This window comes from Equus quagga, chromosome 7, assembly GCF_021613505.1.
Source record: "Equus quagga isolate Etosha38 chromosome 7, UCLA_HA_Equagga_1.0, whole genome shotgun sequence".
NCBI lineage: Eukaryota > Metazoa > Chordata > Mammalia > Perissodactyla > Equidae > Equus > Equus quagga.
This window is the reverse complement of record NC_060273.1, coordinates 71,151,605-71,166,665: the sequence shown is the minus strand read 5'-3', so window position 1 is coordinate 71,166,665 and position 15,061 is coordinate 71,151,605.

Below are 15,061 nucleotides of genomic sequence, written 5' to 3'. Positions count from 1 at the left end.
ATACTAAGAAAATAAACAATGAAATTTTCTTGTTTAGTGAACAAGCCTCCAAAACTAAAGCCAAGAGAAACTTTGCAAAGCAGATGAAATTACCATCTGCAGAAGTAACGAGCTCTAAGAACATGTTGCTGAGTAAACTAGGGTGTCTCTCGTACGATGGAGGCGATTAATATATAACTCAAGTAATACAACTCCTGACCTGTAGTTCTGTGAAGAAGGGGTCTAGGAAAACGAGAAAATCTGATTAATAACGGTCAGCGTGACTCTAGTACTGCCCACTGAAAAGGATTGTAATTTGAATCACTCTCATCAGAGAGTGAGGGAGAATTTTACCCAGAGAGAAGATGACAATTCATCCAAATATTCCAGTTTAGCACTTAAAAATGTCAGCTTCCTTTTATTTTAATCCTATACTGACCCAGCTAACTTTGTCTGAATTTTCTCTTTCATCAAGCAGCAATGCCTCACGTCGATGACACATGTTACTTTTCCTGACCGCTGGGACTCCCACTGAACATGGCTGGGCAAAAATTCTGGTTTCTACTGCCAGCCTTGGGGGGGGAATTTAACCAGTGCATGTGTTTTCATAGGTAATTTTAACCAGGGTGAGTTAATCCCACCAAAGGGAAGACAACCAACTAGCTTCTTTCTGTTTATTAACCTTTCCACTTTTTTCTCTATCTGCAAAATTCCCAGTGCAATCAGATGTTTTGCCCAATATTTCCAAAATTTTATCCTTGAGTTCCTTAAAATTTATGTGTTGGTGTTGCCTATGCTCAGTAATTTATTTAAAATATTTGATTTGGCATTCTAGAAAGGAAAATTAGAAATGTGCCTCCTCCATAATCTGTCCATACTTCCACCTACTGATGCAGTAAAATGTCACTATAGCCACAGTTCCTGGGCACATCTTACATACCTACATCACTGGGCCTTTTTCAGACTCTTCCTTAAGTCTTGAATCTTTCCACACCATATGCCAAAATCCTTTTCAACCACCAATTCCCAGGTGGGAAAAAATTCTGTTCCCAGCGAGTTCCTTAATTCAAAATTCTATTAAGTAAAAACGTAAGCTCTGTAAAGGCAGATAGTTTATTTTGTTCATTTCTGTATCTCCATTACTTATTGAAAAGTGTCTCGTGTTAGTATGCGATGCAAGTTGCATGAATTAGTGTAATTGTCTTATTCCTAGTTTCTTTCCTCACCAGACTGAACATTCATTGAGAGGAGAGAAGAGCAATATTCATCTGAATCTCTCATGGAATTGCACAACATGCATAGTTAACTTTCTATGCTAATAATTTTCAAACATATACCTAAGTAGAGATAATAGCTCCAGCCCAAATAACCCAGTTTTTATTTTAGCCAGTTTTTCCATACCCAACAATGAGAGTCTTGAGCAGTTCAAAAATGCATTTATGCACCAACCAAGAATAGAGTGATTTCAGGGTACAAAATCAAGTTTGTATTCTGAGTGTTAAATTCCTCACTTAAAAGCAAAATTTTGAATGGTTCAAGTCCAGGTTCTAATTTAATGGATCAATTCAATGACACTTCCCAAAATGTCACTTAGAGAATGGAATTAGCAAGTAACACTTCTTGCTAAAGCATATACACCAGTATCATAAATATAACTTGCATTAAGTTTCAACATTTGTTTCATAAATGTCATATCCTAAGGCTTTCCATTATGATAGCTGAGCTTGCTGCATTCTTTTTTCAAGAAAAGTAAAAAAAAAAAATGCGACAGAGGAAAGCACCAAGATTGTGCTAGATGTCAGCACATACTTATCAAGAATTTTTTAAAAGAAAAATGGAGTGAATGAAACAGTAAGTCGGCGTCTCCAGGTATCTCTACATTACTGAGCTTCAAAGGAAATTCTGGCCTAAGACATTCCTGGTGTATCTTTGACATATGCTCCTTTTCTACAACAAAGAGACTTATTTTTGAAATTATAATGCACTTCCGGAGTTCAACAAGGGGTAATGGAATCTCAGAGCTGAAAATACCATAAACAATTTGAACTGAGACCAGGAAGACAGGAAATGTGAGGCAAAAACAGTTAACAAAGAGGAATCCCCTAGGCTAAGTGAGGAGTTGGTCCCTCTGAAGTGGGCATTAGGCTTGCAGCGAACTCAACTCAGCCTCAGCAGGCTCAGATACCCAAGGTGGCCGATGCAGAATTGGGCACTGTAGCAAGAGTTTATGCATAGGGAACATTCTGCATCATGGGAATGGTAGCATCACAGTCCCAGATAGGTTTGAAATAGGACTCCAGTAGGATAAAACAAGCCAAATGAAGGAGGAATCAGGCTCAGGGACAGATTGGAACAACTCACTGCCAGGCTGCGGATCTGGCAGAGACACAGTAATAAGTCCGGAAAACTAAGACACAAGGACAGTCTTAAGGACTTGAAAATCCTGACTGGGATGAACAAGAAATACCCATTCACATCTCTCCCCTTCCCAGAGGGCAGCAAACTACTCTCAGCCCACCCCCGCTGGTGGGGATGGAGTTCCTGTTACCATGAAGGGCTAGAGCTGGGGCAGGAATTGGGGGTAGACACAGTTGCGAGCAGGCCCTGAAGGCAGGGAGAGTGGGAGTAATAATAAGCATCACATACTGACAGCTTATTATGAGCCAGACTTTGCACCGGATCTTTATACGTGTTACCTTTTACAATTAACATCACCATCACTACTCCATAAAACATTTACTGAGCACTTGTGTGCCAAGTAGTGTTCTACATGTTTTACATGGATTATTGTATTTAGTCCTTACAACAATTGTATGTACTCAATACTTTTTATCCCTATTTCTTGGATAAAGAAATTGGGATAAATAACTGATTGAATAACTCGCCCGCAGGTCACACAGATAGCAACTGGTAGAGCTGGGGTTATAACCCAGACTTTCTGAAGCTAGAGTCCCAGTCACTGCCTCGTGATTTCATTTAACTCCTAGGAGCAGCTCCTGCTAACAGAAATTTACAGTTAATCAAACAGACTCATTTGAGGTTCCACAATTTGCCAGTGATATGCAGGACCTTCTGTTGTCCTCCTTTTACAGGTCCAGAGAGGCCTTGGCTTGGGTCACTCATTCAGCAAATGACAAGGGCACAGTGAGGATGAATATCTCCATCTCGAATGCTGAGGATGGCCTACTTATACCGGGCAGGTCCCTCACCTACTGCCCTGAAACCCCCTGGTCCTTTTCTCTGGCTATCTCTTTCCTTTCTCAGCCATCTCATAAATCTGGAATCCAAGTTTTCCTATTATTCTTTCTTTCTTCTTTCTCTTCGTTGCTCGAAAGGGAATCTCATCACAGATAAATCCTGACTCAGAGAGATACTCTCAGGAACTCGATGAAGTCAGCCCCGGAGGTTCTGGAAGCCAGTCGCGGCAAACGAATCTCTAACTTACTGGTATCAATCAAATGCCTGCTAGATTTCCTCACTTCACTGCTTTCCCACATGACCACATCCACTCCGAGCCAACTCCTCTCTTTGGCACAGTTCTTGACACCTGCTTTTCTTAGAGTTGCTTGATCTAAGACATAATAAGTTACTGGTCTGCTGTATGGGAAGAGGTAGCATTTAACTAGTGGAAGGAAAGGGGAGTGTAGGGAGCCAAAACTTCACGACTTGCTGTGGCTGGAGGAAGGCAGGAAGGAAAGAATGCAGAAAGCACAGAAGCAAGAGTCACCACTGGCTTTAGGGTGGATAAATTTTGCACCAGCTCCCTGAGAATACAGTTGATGAATTTTGTCATTTCTTAGTGTGTGGGCTATCAGGTGCTAGACAAGGCACAGGTCCCCTACAGGCGGTTCAAGGTACTGCAGTGGAAATAATGCTAGAACCGTTTGACAAGTACCCGTAAGTGTGCCAGGAGCTATACCTGCATGACCTCCTTTCATCCTCACAGCAGCCCTGCAAGGGAGATTATTTAAGTGCATAATTCACTCAGATGGTTCTTAAATTAAAAAGTACAAAATGCTATACATTGAGAAGTATCCCTGTTATCCTTGTCCCCATCTACCCTATTCCCACTCTCACTCCTTATAGGTAACCACTTTGATTTGTCCCTGTTTATCTGTCTAGTTTTTTAGTTTTTGCATACAAAAAAAAAAAAGACCAAAAATATGTATTCTTATTTTCACCCAAGGAAAGTATTATTACCCATGCTCCTTACACCAAGGAAACCAAACTTCAAAGAAGTTGACTGATTCTTCTCCTGGGCTGATCTTTGGCTGGTCAAGAACCCACCTACTCTCAGGGTCATTGTTGGCTACTGGATCCAGCCTGAGGGTCAGGGGTCAAGGGACCTAGCTGAAAGTAACCCTAGATTCTGTATTCAGGGTCCCTGGTTGAGTTAGCAGATTTGAAGGTTTGCAAAAATGTCATGCCCTTGTTCTATGGTTCTAAGAAAGCAAGGATCTACGGCATCACTAATGCCTGGAGCTGCAGGTTTTCATGGACCATTCAATGGGTGTTCTTTCGCAAGGAGAGAAAGGCTGGGCTACGTGTGCTTAGGGTAAGGTAGTCGGATAAAATACAGGACACCCAGTTAAATTTGAATTTCAGAGAAGCAATGAAAATATTTTTAGTGTAAGTATATCCCACACAACATTTAAATGCATGTCCTATATTTTATTATTTATTTCTTTGTTTGTTCGTTTGCTAAATCTGGCAGCCCTAGCATAGAGCAGTGTTAGAACTTGGCCCTTAGGTCCACAAAGGACAATAGGCCTTAGGTTGAGGGACTGAAGGGGCTCCTGGAGTTTGGGACAAACTGGGACGTATCCCTTTATAATAATAAATTCTAAAAGTAGAAGTCTTGTGTTCTAGGTTTCATGGAGGTCAGCAACGGAGATCACTTTGTTCACTTCTAGAAACATACTTTTTCAAGAGTTTCCTCCATCCCAATTAAACTGCCACCAGTAGGGCATGAGAATAACAGTTACACCCTAACGTATCCAGTACATTATTGGAATTTCTTTGAATCTTTTATAGCCGTTAATTTAGCAGGTATAAAACGATACCTTAATGTTGCTTTAATTTTAATTTTCTTAATTATTTTGGAAGTTATCCTGTTATGCGTTTCTTTACTATTTATGTTTTCCTTCATGTAATAAAACCCCTTTTATCTATTTATGCTAAATTTGAAAGCTCATCACAGATTATTATAGATATTAGACTGTTGTCTATTATATCTGATAAAAAAATTTTCTGCCTTGCTTCTCATCCTTTAATTTTAATTTTTAATTTACAGATATGTTAATATTTATTCACATGATTCTATCAATGTTTTTTCCTTTGTGTTTCTTCAAAGCAATAGAAAGTTGCCATCCCTCTATGGGTTTCATAAATATTTTATTTTATGCTTGTCTTCCTATGTTTAAAAATAGTAATTGACTCTTAAATCTAATGGTTCTCAAAGAGCGGTTTGAGAATCTTTGGCACCAGATTACCTCTTCTGTTTATTTGTTTTAATGCCCATCCTCAGTACCCGTGACAGACCTAACTAATCAAAATGGCTCTAGAAGGGTCATGGAAATATGTATTTTTTATCACCCTCTAGGTGATTCTTCTGCACCTGAAGCTTGAAAATCACTTCTTGAAGCCATATGAGATTTATTATGTATTTCTGTTTGCAGATAATAGATTGACTTGGAATAATTTAAACCCAAAGGAAATTTGCTGGAAAGACTGAGCAGAGTTTAGAGAGCTGAAGCGAAACCTGATGAACCTGGCTTGGAGAGGGAATAACCAGGCAGCTCCGGAGATCCTGGTAGGAGAAACCACTCAGCAGACATAAAAGGAATACAGCAGCAAAAGGAAGGAGCACTCACTGTCCTCTGCCCCTTCCTCGCCCACCAGAATGTGAGCTTCGAGGGTCAGGGATCTCTGCCTGGCACACAGCAGGTGCTCACCGAATTTCCCCTCTTCTTGCTGCTCCATTCGCAGTCCCTCGAAACACAGTCTGAGTGTCCTGACTTGGGTGACAGCCCAATCTTCCTTATATGGAGTACTTTACTTAAACATGGGTCACATTCTGATCCCCAGCCACATCTATATTGACAATTGCATTTTATTCCATAGATCTGTAACTCCATGTTTGCGACACTAAATTTACTGCCCTAAGACATAAGATTTTCCCATCACCTTTTAGAAACCATAAAGTAATTAAGTAGGCTGCTCCTTGAGCTACCTACTTGGTTCCATTCTCTGCAAGTATGCTTCTAGTTTTAACGATCTTGTTCTTTGCAACGTAAACATCTTGCATTTCCCTCTAGGACTCAACTGTATGTTTGCTTAGCAATGAACTCCACTCTGTTTTTCTTTTAGCTATGCTCCAGCCAGAAACTGACCTAAGATAAAATATGTTTTCTTCTTTGAACTTCTCGATAAAGGTGATCCCAACCTTCTTCATTTGAGTTTATGTGAGGAAACGTAAAGCTGTGAGCAACCAAACAGAAGGCCATAACCATGTTTCCCCCTATTTTCTCAAGGTTCTTTAGTGTTCAAGGGAGCCCCTTCTGCTTAATACCCATCTAATTTTTCCTGAGTCCCATCCTATATTTTACTTCTTTTTTATAAAATAACCATGTTTATAGGGGGACTCCTCCTCCTTATACCTGAGAATCCTCAGGGAATATTTCCACATCGTAACGAACCCACCTTGATCATCATTTACCATCTCTCACTCTGGACCACCGCTCTTGGCCCCTTTGCTGGTCACCTCTCACTATCTCACAACTGTTCCACAGGCTCTCACTACAAGCCTTTCTGAAAGGACACGGCCCCTGTCTTAGTATAGCCTGCACCAGGACACAGGCCCTGTCCCAATTCTCCAAAGTCCAGCACACACCAGCTGTGATGTCTGGTAAAACACTGTGGAAATCTCAAGAATAATGCAAGGAAAAGGAAAATTTTAAACTGGATATTATATAGCACAATTCCTAGGATCCAGAGGTCTGGGATTGGTTCCCTTCTCCCCTACACACAGCTATAGTTCAATGGCTGGCTCACCTCCCCCAAGAGAGCTTTGTTCACTTCTCTCTTGCCCTTTGAATCCAAGCTTTTACTCCCTTCACTCCAGAGAAGGGAGGTGGCAAAGCCATTCCCTCCCTTAATCTAAGGCTCAATTCATTTCTTCATCAGGATGAATCACAATAAGAATATATCCTCCCACCATGCTGGAGTCAAACAAGGCAACTCCAGTGGTAGAAAGTATAATTGTCTGCGTATGTTTATTTAGTCTTAAGAGATGCCTGGGGGCCATTGAACACTTTAATCCACAATGAACTGGCTACAGCTCATGTTTACACCTCATCCCGAAAAAAGCTCAGACCTGCCTGCTGCCTGTTGGGAAGGATCTGGTCTTCTGAGAACCTAACAACAATATTTAAGCCAACGTATTTCCCAAGAAAAAATAGTGATTTTCTGGCATAGTCCAAACTAAATCTACAAGAAAAAAATAGAATGCCTCGTCTCTGTAAGAACACAGTCCTATTAAAGACACTCCCAATTTGTGTTACTGACAAAACACTTTATATCCCAATCTGAAATCTTTGGCAGGCTGTGAGTGATTTGTGGTTCAGAACCTCTCTGAGTATAATGACGAGTGGGCATTTGTCTTATATGTACATGATTAGACATCTCACCAAAGAGTTGAGGCTAAGAATGGAGCCCAAGAAGGAAAAACAAGCCTTAAGTTCCCCGGTGAAGCATTACGAGCGGTATAACGAGGAATCTGGGGAAGAACAGGCTGAAAGTATGCCGGCAAATGGTACTCCCAGCAGCAAGACCCCGTCTAAGAAACAAATGGAACACTGCTGCCAGCAAAGGCAGGTTTCTATCATCTTTGTGGCAAAGAGGTTTATCTTTTGGCCACAAAAGACTCAGTCGGGAGTAATGACTCAGGATGCCATGGGGAGCTGCCAACAGCTAGGGCTGACGGGAGGACTTTGATTTGTTTCTTACTGGCATTGGTTCTCTTGTGGCTGCAGTCCTCAAAACAAAGTAGCAGTACTGGGAGCTTGCTCTGCTGGAGAGCCTGCCGAAGGCCCAGCAGCCCTGAAGGTGGCAGGCTCTATTTCAGGTCTTTGCTATTTATAAGCTGGGTGGCGGTAACTCTGGGAAGATCATCTCACCTCTCTGTACACTGGCTAGAAAACAACACTGTAGATTAAGGACTGGGGTGTGGTTTAACGGTTTGCAAACATAGAGGACTATGGGGGATTGACAGGAGTTCATAACTGGGGATGGATACAGAGGCCCAGAGACAGAAATGTGGGATCCATCTTACAAACGTGGAGCTCCTGCTTCCAGATAATCGTAGCTCCATTCCCCTCGCAGTTTTTCATTTTCACACTTTTTGCAAAAGTTTAAATAAACTCCAGTATAATTCATTTGACAATGTAACTATTTATAATGGAACAACTTCAAGTTGTGGCCAAGGTCTGCCCTCTAGAGGTCTGAAAATCTCAACGATTCTTCTTATTAAACTGTTCTTGAACTTTATGATAATTTTCAATGGTTGGGCGACCTCTGCCGTCATATTAGTCATGTCTTTGAACGTGGAACTAAATGGGACTTGAAAACGCATCTCGTCTGTCTCTTTTCACAACCTAATCCTTCCAAAAATGTACCTGACTCTTGCTTCAACACTCAAATTTCATGTAAAGATAGCGGACTGAAATAAGATTACAGAAACCTCTTCCCACATCTGATGAAACGGTTATTTTTTTAAGGCCAATACTTCATCAGCAGCAACCAGAGAGAAGAGGGATCTGACCTGCACCATAATCTTTCAGGTTTGGCAGCCATGAAAAGAAAGAGATTCCGATGTGACTGAGTTCAACTCCTAAGGCCACCCTCATTTCCCCAAAGCAGACAAAAATAGTCAACAAAATACTGGGAATTCAAAATGATATTCTCTAATTGAAAAACGAATAGAAAGCTACACTCAGCCTTCAAACTGTCCCATGAAGGAGGGCAATGGTCCCAGGTGAATGAGGAGGGGTGTTTAGGAGGATCTATCTGCACCATTTCAGAAAAACTATAAACAAAGCTGCTCCCTGTTAAACACGAGCAAATGAAAAAAAGTAGTACAGAAATTACGCGAATCTGCTACAACAAAAATGAGCACTATATCAGGCAAGAAAGAGACAACACAAACAAACCCTCAGGAAGAAAATAAAACCCAAAGGAGAAATGCTGATTCCCTTTAAATGCTTCATTATAGAGAAGAATTTATTAAGAGTGTGAATTCTGTAAAACAAAGCCTCAAAGAAAAACTATAAAACAGTGGACTAAGATGAAAGAAGATAGAGTTATGGAAAAAAACTGAGAAACAAAACAATGTTGTTACAGATCTAATAAATTGTAAATGGCAAAGGAGAGAAAAATGGGGCTGAAAAAGGCAGGGAGAAATGGCTGGGGATAGTCATTAAAAATGCAGAATGAAAAGACAAGACGATTAAAGTAAAGATGAAAGATACAGAGAGAAACAATTACCCAACATGAGGACCATTGGCATCCTTAGAGTATAAAGAAAAACAAAAAAGGATTCAAAGATATAACCTAGAAAGAATTTCCTCAAGGAAGAATTGTATTCATAGAGAAAAAGGGCACACTTTAGGTCAAGAAACAATGATACAAAATGATCAAAACTGAGATATTTCCTGGTTCAACTATTAAATGCTAAGGATTAAAAAATATCAGGGAGATGAAGGCAAGTCAGCCATGTAAGGGTTTTGAAAATGTCAGGAGGGTTTCAAGGCTTTTCCATGGCAACACCAAAGCCCAGAGACAATGGCGCAATGACCATGAACTCAAGAGAAACAGCGTGACCCATGAACGTTAAACCAAGTCAGCTACCAAGCATGGAGATAAAACAGACATTTTCTGACATGAAAGAGTTCATGAACTCGTTATAAAACAAAAACAAATTAAACAAAACTATTTGACAAATAACCTCAACGAGAGTTGAATAATAATAAAGAACTCACGAATGAAAAAATTACGAAAAAACCAACTAGTGTGAAATACTGCTATGGTCTAAATGTTCGTGTCCACCCAAAATTCATATGTGGAAATCCATATTTCCAGGTGGTATTACAGCCCCCAAGATGATGGCGTTACAAGATGGGGGCCTTTGGGAGGTGGCTAGGTCGTGAGGGCGGTGCCCTCATGAATGGGATCAGGGCCTGTATAAGAGAGGCCCCAGCGGATCTGTGGCTCCTTCTGCCATATGAGGCTACAGCAAAAAGATGACCGTCTGTGAAGTGAGCCCTCACTAAACACTGAATCTGCCAACGCCTTGGTCTTGGACTTCTTGGCCTCCAGAACTGTGAGAAAAAAATAGTTATTGTTTATACGCCACCTAGTTTATGGTATTTTTGTTACAGCAGCCCAAATGAACTAGATAAACACCATGTTTATTTAATGTCACAGTTAAGTCTAAATCATGTGTGGACATGAAAGTAGCATGAAAGAATATAGGCCCTAACAAACTGAAAGTAATATAAGCAAAATCTGGAGACATGAGGTGGAAGGAAGATAAGCACAGTCATTCTCTTATCTTTTGTACTGGGGTCAGCAGACTACAGCCTGGGGCCAAATCCTGCCCACCACCCGCTTTTGTAAATAAGGATTTACTGGAAGGCAGTCACACTCGGTTCATTTATGTATCATCTCTGGCTGCTCTCTGCTACAGTGGCAGAGCAGAATAGTTGTGACCAAGATCTTTTGGCTTATAAAGGCTAAAATATTTACTATCTGGCCCTTTACAGAAAACACCTGCTGACCCATTTTATAACACTGAGAAAATATCTATATATCTAAATTATATAAGTATACACATATATCGAAAATGAAATATGTGGTTTCAAAAAATGCATGTGTCTTTTAAATTTCTTTAGTAATTTTTTTTCATAGTTTTATTTTTTTTGTAGGGAAAGATTCGCCCTGAACTAACATCTGTTGCCGATCTTCCCCTTTTTTTGTTTTCTCCCCAAAGCCCCAGTACATAGTTGTATATTCTACTTGTAAGTCCTTCTGGTTCTTCTATGTGAGCCACTGCCACAGCATGGCTACTGACAGACAAGTGGTGTGGTTCCACGCCTGGGAACTGAACTCAAGCCACTGAAGCAGAGTGTGCCGAACTTTAACCACTAGGCCCTCAGGGCTGGCTCTGGCAATTTTTTAAAACTAAATAGAGATTTTTATTGAGAACGCTTTTACCCAATCCATATATCTATATATGTGCACCTGTCTAAAGTAATGTTCATCGAATGTTAATACTTGTTACTTCTGAGTGGTAACATCTGAAGTAATTTGTTGTTTTTCTATGTTTGCATATCGCCTGATTTTTTTTGTAATGAGTATGTATAATTTTTTAAAAAACACTAAAGTGATTAATTACACAAAAATAAAAGAGTTCGTTCCAGCTCCAACCCAGCTTCACCGAGAAGATTGAACCTATTGGTTGGGAACTTCTTCATCTGCTCCTTCTCTTCACCTCAAAATGCTGACACGTGTCTTTTGGAAATGAGATTGGAGAATTTCTGCGCATTCCATAATCAAGAGCTGAGAGATTCACTTCCTCACTTTGAAGGATACCGGCCATCAAAGGAGGGTTAACACACGCGAAACAGCAGAGGGCGCCCTCCCCCACGTTTATGGGGATGTAACGTGCTGTCTGTCGCAGCTGGCCGTCTGTACTGCCCAGCCTTGCCGCTTAGGAGTTGTGTGAGTGGCAGTCACTGAACGCCTCTGGGATGAGTTTCTCCACCTCCTGCTCCTGCCCTCTGCCAAGTCATCCTCCACCCTGCGGAGCAGAGCATGCCACTCTCCCACCAGCAATCCTTCCATGACTCCCCATTGCTCTCAGAATCAGTCCTAACCTCCTAAACTGAGGCTGACGTGGCCCTACCTGATCCTGCTCCTGCCATCTCATTCCACACACCACATCATGCCCCCACGCTCCAGCACACTGGCGTTTTGTCAATACCTTAAACATATTAAGCTCTTCCCCACCTCTGGGCCTTTGCACTTTCTGGTCCCTCTGCTGAGCTCTTTCTTCTCCTGAGCTCTTTTGCATTAAAGAATCCTTCTTGACGTTCAAACCAGGGCAACCGTCATCTCCTTAGACAGGCTCTCCCTGACCACTCTATCAAAAATCTCATGCACTTTATTCTCTATCACAGCACTGGGTGGATGGTCTTGCTTGTACTTATCACCATCTGTAATTGTTTTATTTGTTTCATTGTTTTTGCCTGTCTCCCACTAGAGCCTAATTTCCGTGAGAGCAGGGACCTGCCTGTCTTCTTGATCTTACATCCTTAGCCGCTAGCCAGTGCTTGGGACTTAGTAAGTACCTGGTAAATATTTGGTGAATTAGTGAGCAAATGGATTTGCAAAAAATGTGTACTGGCTGTTCCTTCAAGACTATGATAAAAAGAAAAAGTGTGAAAGCCTTTGTTAGGTGCTAAATTGTTCCCCTCTCATTCATATGTTGAAGCTCCTAACACCCCAATACCTCAGAATGTGACTCTATTTAGAGATAGAGAGGTCCTTTTAAAGAAGTGATTAAGTTAAAATCAGGCTATTAGGATGGTCGCTAATTCAATCTGACTAATATCCTTATAGGAAGAGGAAATTTGGGCACACAGAGATGCACCCACAGAGGGAAGACCACGTGAGGTCTTCTTGCAGAAGCGGGTCATCTAAGTCAAGGAGAGAGGCCTCAGAAGAAACCAGAATGGCTGACACCTTGATCTTGGTCTTCCAGCCTCCAGAACTGTGAGAAAATCAATTTCTGTGTTTCTAGCCACCAGTCTGTGGTACTTTGTAATGGCAGCCCTAGAAAATTAATGGAGCCCTTTATAAATTAGACAGTAATAAATGAAAGCAACAACTTAATATTTGGAAGAAAAATGGTTAGGCACTAATGGTGGACCAAAATGGCAAGTGTGTTCAAGTTACTCAATTGAAGGAACAGAAGTTGAGAAGCTAAATTCTGAGGCCAGAAAGGCAAAGATGACTTCAAAATTTGCAGGGGCCACTGCCAAATGAAAATGTGGGGCCCCTTGTTTAAAAAGCAGAGGCAAAAATAGTGCCATTGAAGATACTAAAACATAAAGCTTTCTCTTTCTTCCTTGGTCTCTTTCTCAACTCGTCATGGTGTTTGCTATTTGATGTCATCTTAAGAAAAATTTAAATTTAAGGTTAGCATGAATTTTGCCATTCATCTATATATTGTGCAATGATAGTTTTAAGGACAAATATAAGAGCATGTAACTCGACGCAGAATCACTGAAATTGTGCAATTTGTATTTTGTAGCTCACACATGTATATGTATTTCCTTCTTACCAGAATGGGGGAAATACTGCAAAAAAACCCAACTCAACTGTTTTTATTTCAGTCCTGATATGCACACATTCCACCAACACTGTCTACCTTCACCTTCCTGACGAGTAAGGAGGGACCGAAAAGAACTATGGGAAAGGAGCATACTTTCCTCCTACGTCGTAATTTTCAGCCTAAATGTTGGCAAATACATGGAAGTAACACGAATGAGAAAGGATATGATGGTGATCCTTGGTGATCTGTGTTTCTTAGACTGTCACTGCCTTCTTTCTGTGTTCAAAGCAAGTTCAGATTTGAACAGAAGCATAGCCTCCCAGTGGATCATGTAACACATTTGCCTTCTACTCACTTTGCATCTCGCTGAGCTTCCGGGCATCATGCATCATGGGTACAGTTGAATCTTGTGCACATGGGGCATGGTGAATGCCATATGCAATAGGGCCTTGAGGAAAACCAGTGGGCACCTATATTACACGTATCTCCTCTGCTCATGCGCACACTCCGCTGTCCCAATGGACTTACCTACAAAACACAAGTTCAAAGATAAAATTATTAAGAACTTAAAAATGGCCACAGTAGAGCACTGAACCCCTGAGCCCGGGTCCCTGGGCATCTACACAGATCAGAAGCCCTTGAAGCCAACCCTGAAGGAAAGGGAAGCCGTTATTCAAGGGCAAAGAAACTAAGCGGGCCCCAGCCTGACCACAAGCAAATTCCCAAAGACTAGGCAGCCTGCAGAGGTCCCTAAAGCCTTCCTGTAAAGAGGTGCAAAGTGAGCTTCACGATCTGACCTTTAAGAGGAAAGAAGGGAATTAGTGATAGCTTGCTACTCATTTTCACTGTTGGTGTGCAGTGCCTCGGGTCCAGGGGGACTTTGTGAGTGAGGTCGTGAACCTATAAGACACAAAATCATCTTTCTAGGGAAACGGTTCCTTGGTTCTCAAAGACCGGCTTGCAAATCTTCTTTGGGAACCTGCCCTATTTCTAAGGTAAAAAACGACCTCCGCCTGTGAGAAGAGTTTGCCCTTTAAAAAGGCGGAGCCCAGCTGGGCGCCTTGCTGAGGCCACTGAAGAGGAGGATGGGGGCAACCAGGTGCCCTGGAATCTCTGGGCTGGGAGCCCGGAAACCCAGGTCGGGTGATCAACTCCGATAGTGAGTGACCTTAATCAACTCACTTTCGAACACAGAGGCTCATGTCCCTCTTCTGCAAAACAAGAGAGTTGGATTCGATGGTCCCCAAGGGACTGTACTGAGCTAAAAATAACCAGAACCAGCAAAACTTTGCGTAACAGAGAAAGCAGAGAGAAAAGAGTGACAGAGTCACATGGAATAACTTGACAGTGAATAATGGACTGGAGACACTTTTAGAAACCACTGTGGGCTGGTCCCAACCGGCTCTTCGCAGGTCTTGAAAGTTCCCTGGCAGCTTATGGTCGGACTTCCGCCAGGGCCCGGGGACATGGGCTGGGGCAGCGGTCACCAGCAGTGGGCTTGTTTCCTGCCTGCTCACCTGGGGCAGTGCCTTTCCCCTTGTTACTTTCTCATCCAGCTTTGCCCCATGTGACCCTGGGCCGGAGGAGGATCCTGAATGACTCCTGACCTCTCTGATGTTTTTTATCACTCCTGTTTGTCTTATTAACCCATTTCTGGCCTCTGACCACCTTACATGTCTAGAAACATGG